The sequence below is a fragment of the Palaemon carinicauda genome, unplaced genomic scaffold (genome assembly GCF_036898095.1).
Source record: "Palaemon carinicauda isolate YSFRI2023 unplaced genomic scaffold, ASM3689809v2 scaffold127, whole genome shotgun sequence".
Taxonomy (NCBI): Eukaryota; Metazoa; Arthropoda; class Malacostraca; order Decapoda; family Palaemonidae; genus Palaemon; species Palaemon carinicauda.
The window spans coordinates 275,001-279,531 of record NW_027168782.1 but is presented as its reverse complement, the minus strand read 5'-3'; the positions used below and the strand labels follow the sequence as shown (position 1 = coordinate 279,531).

General features: G+C 37.9%; 1 protein-coding gene across 1 annotated transcript in view; it reads left to right on the top strand.

The window, feature by feature from the left end:
- The first annotated feature begins 1,752 nt into the window (after window positions 1-1,752).
- The window catches only part of LOC137635456 (probable glutamate receptor), a 36,806-nt gene continuing 34,027 nt past the window's right edge, over window positions 1,753-4,531 (top strand). The window contains exon 1 of the mRNA XM_068367921.1: window positions 1,753-1,832. The gene's annotated coding sequence lies outside the window, so the exon portion shown is untranslated. The remainder of the gene's footprint in view (window positions 1,833-4,531) is intronic.

Below are 4,531 nucleotides of genomic sequence, written 5' to 3'. Positions count from 1 at the left end.
GTGTAAAACATACCCTCCTTCCAACTTCGATGGCGGAGGTAACAATAAATAATAATAACCCAGATACACAGTTCCAAGGATTTATGATAAAAAGCTTCATAAAGTGTGCAAAGAAAAAACATCGTGCATACTTCATGAAATTATCGTACTGAGAAATTTTCTGTCGACTAAAATGTTATTCTCGAAAGACGAGACTATCGGCTAAAGGTAATTTTTTTGAAGGTATTATTCATATGAATTAAATGGACATGAATTGTATTACAAGATATAAATAAGAGAAAGGGTCTATTAATTCAATGGTCTTGAATTGAATTATCAGACGTAAATAAGAAAAATGGTTTATTAAGGTTAACTGGAAGAAATAGGATCTTTAGAAGTTAGCTGGAACCTTTCAACATGAAATGGTCAGGTATAAATTTTCGAAAAGTTATAAGTTAAGAAGAGGTGATACTTGCAGTGCACACTCTTTGTTATTATTATTATTATTATTACTATTATTATTATTTTTATTATTATTATTATTATTATTATTAGCTAAGCTACGTCCCTAGTTGGAAATGCAGGATGCTATAAGCCCAAGGGCTCCAACAGGAAAAAAATGCCCTTATTATTATTATTAGCTAAGCCACAACCCTAATTGGAAAAGCAGGATGCTATAATACCAAGGGCTCCAACAGGGAAAAATAGCCCAGTGAGGAAAGGAAATAAGGATATTTATTACTCTAGTTAGTGCTAGCAATCTTAGCAGACAATCATTTGCAGGTGACTTAGTTAACCCCATACACCTTTCGACATTAAGGAGTGTGTGTGTGTGTGCGTGGGTGTGTGTGTGTGTTTGTGTCTATATGGCTAAGTGACCCCGTTGATTTAACAGCTTGCAATCTCCCCTATTTAATAAAAAGCAACCTCCGTCCTTCTAGGAGAAGGACACTCCCAAATCAAACCATTGTTCTCTAGTCTTGGGTAGTGCCATAACCTCGGTACCATGGCCTTTCACTGTCTTGAGTTAGAGTTCTCTTGCTTGAGGGTACACTTAGGCACACTATTCTATCTTATTTCTCTTCCTCTTGTTTTGTTAAAGTTTTTATATAGTTTATATAGGAGATATTTATTTTAATGTTGTTACTGTTCTTAAAACAATTAATTTTTTCCTTGTTTCCTTTCCTCACTGGGCTGTTTTCCCTGTTGCTGTTTTCCCTGTTAGAGCTCCTGGGCTTATAGCTTCCTGCTTTTCCAGCTAGGGTTGCAGTTTAGCAACTAATAATAATAATAATATATTTCTTTCCTGTCACGCTCAGCGTCATTGCCACACGTATGACCACTCGGTCTCTCACTGTCCTTCAGGTAGGAATGGAGAGTAGTCATACCCTTATGAAATGGGGTACCTTGAGAGGTACACTTTGAAACAACAATCTCCCACAAATTGCGAAACTGCCATGTTGTAGTTAGGAAAGATTGAGAGGGTTGGAAGAGTTAAATCTGTGTGAATATCTAATATTTAAACGTAAAATTTGACGGGTCGGATACACTAGTAAGAGATATGACTTGATTTATATAATCTCCTTTCGGAGATCTGCCAAACCACAGATTATTATTAAATGATTGGTGCTACCACGCACCAGACGCCTCAGCCAATCACGGCTCTCCTAAATGATGTCATTGCGGGCCATCTAGTGACGTCATCGCGAAGACTGTGTGGAAATAAAAACCGCAGACGCCTCTAGCTATCAGATCTTCGTTTTCCAGTCTTCCTTGGCATTGTAGAACCGAAGGCGGGGAAGCAATAGGACGCAATAGGGACGCAATAGGACGCAATAGGACCTAAGTGTCAGGTAAGATCGTAGGTTGATCTATCCTACTATTATCTTATCAATTGTATCTGAGACGTTTATGTAAATTTTCATGGTTTGATTTCTTGACTCATGGAAAGCAGTAAGGACACTACATTTACATATACAGTATCTCCACCCAAGCTAGGACCAAGGAGGGTCAGGCAATGGCTGCTAATGACTCAGCAGATAGAACTATAAGCTACCCCAGTTTATGTAATTTTTCATGGTTTGATTTCTTGACTCATGGAAAGCAGTAAGGCCACCACATCACATATACAGTATCTCCACCCAAGCTGGGACCAAGGAGGGCCAGGCAATGGCTGCTAATGACTCAGCAGATAGAACGTTTATGCAATTTTTTTTATGGTTTGATTTCTTGACTCATGGAAAGCAGTAAGGCCACTACATTTACATAAACAGTATCTCCACCCAAGCTGGGACCAAGGAGGGCCAGGCAATGGCTGCTAATGACTCAGCAGATAGAACTATAAGCTACCCCAGTTTATGTAAATTTTCATGGTTTGATTTCTTGACTTAAGGAAAGCAGTAAGGCCACTACATTAAATATACAGTATCTCCACCCAAGCTGGGACCAAGGAGGGCCAGGCAATGGCTGCTAATGACTCAACAGATAGAACGTTTATGCAATTTTTTTATGGTTTGATTTCTTGACTCATGGAAAGCAGTAAAGCCACTACATTTACATATACAGTATCTCCACCCAAGCTGGGACCAAGGAGGGCCAGGCAATGGCTGCTAATGACTCAGCAGATAGAACTATAAGCTACCCCAGTTTATGTAAATTTTCATGGTTTGATTTCTTGACTCATGGAAAGCAGTAAGGCCACTACATTTACATATACAGTATCTCCACCCAAGCTGGGACCAAGGAGGGCCAGGCAATGGCTGCTAATGACTCAGCAGATAGAACTATAAGCTACCCCAGTTTATGTAAATTTTCATGGTTTGATTTCTTGACTCATGGAAAGCAGTAAGGCCACTACATTTACATATACAGTATCTCCACCCAAGCTAGGACCAAGGAGGGCCAGGCAATGGCTGCTAATGACTCAGCAGATAGAACGTTTATGCAATTTTTTCATGGTTTGATTTCTTGACTCATGGAAAGCAGTAAGGCCACCACATCACATATACAGTATCTCCACCCAAGCTGGGACCAAGGAGGGCCAGGCAATGGCTGCTAATGACTCAGCAGATAGAACGTTTATGCAATTTTTTTATGGTCTGATTTCTTGACTCATGGAAAGCAGTAAGGCCACTACATTTACATATACAGTATCTCCACCCAAGCTGGGACCAAGGAGGGCCAGGCAATGGATGCTAATGACTCAACAGATAGAACGTTTATGCAATTTTTTTATGGTTTGATTTCTTGACTCATGGAAAGCAGTAAGGCCACTACATTTACATATACAGTATCTCCACCCAAGCTAGGACCAAGGAGGGCCAGGCAATGGCTGCTAATGACTCAGCAGATAGAAATATAGGCTACCCCAACCCCGGCCCCAATACTTAACTCACGAGGATGGTAAGGTTGCAGCGGCCAAAGAAACTAACGAGTTTGAGCGGGATTCGAACCACAATCTGGCGTTCACCAGTCAGGGACGTTATCACATCGGCCACCACAACCCAGGGATTAAAGTTCTCTTCTTAGTGTCATACATTGTTAAAAAAATCGTAATTTTAATCGGAAATTCTCCATAAAAATGTGTTCTCAGCCGTATTTCAGCAAAATACAGGCGACCGTAATTTTACCATAATTTGTTATTATCTTTTACGGCTTGGTGACAGTAATATCAGTTATTTACGTTAATATATTGGTTTTTAAAAAAGGTAAATGCCTGACCACATTTATTCCAGGATTTTTACCATTTTTACTGCAAAGTATTAACAGTGTATCTTTTTGAGTGATAAAATTATTTCTTTGTGTATAACGTTTTTACATTATTATTTTTATTATTATTATCATTATTATTATCATTATTATTACTAGCTTAGCTACAACCCTAGTTGGAAACGCAAAATGCTATAAGCCCAAGGGCTCCAGCAGGGAAAAATAGTCCAGTGAAGAAAGGTAATAAGGAAATAAAAAAACGATAAGTAATGAAAATTAAAATAAAATATTCTAAAAACGTAAACAACATTAAAACAGATATTTGATATATAAACTCTAAAAGGACTTATATAAAACTGTTCAACATAAAAACACTTGCTGCGAGTTTGAACTTTTGAAGTTCTCCTGATTCAACTACCCGATTAGAAAGATCATTCCACATAAGTCTTCTAAAGTTTATACGTAACTCTTCCCTTTATATCTTAAATCCTTCAAGATTTTATATAAACAGACAGTAATGTTTCATATATAGTTTTGTGATATATATAATTGTATATATGTCTGTTTGTATAAATACGTACTTTTTAATTAGAATTTAGGGTAAAAGAGACTCTTTAGCTATGGTAAGCAGCTCTTCTAGGGGAAGGACACTCCAAAATCAAATCATTGTTCTCTAGTCTTGGGTAATGCCATAGCCTCTGTACTATGGCCTTCCACTGTCTTGGGTCAGAGTTCTCTTGCTTGAGGGTACACTCGGGTACACTATTCTATCTAATTTCTCTTTCTCTTGTTTTGTTAAAGTTTTATAATTTATATGGGAAATATTTATCTTAATGTTGCTACT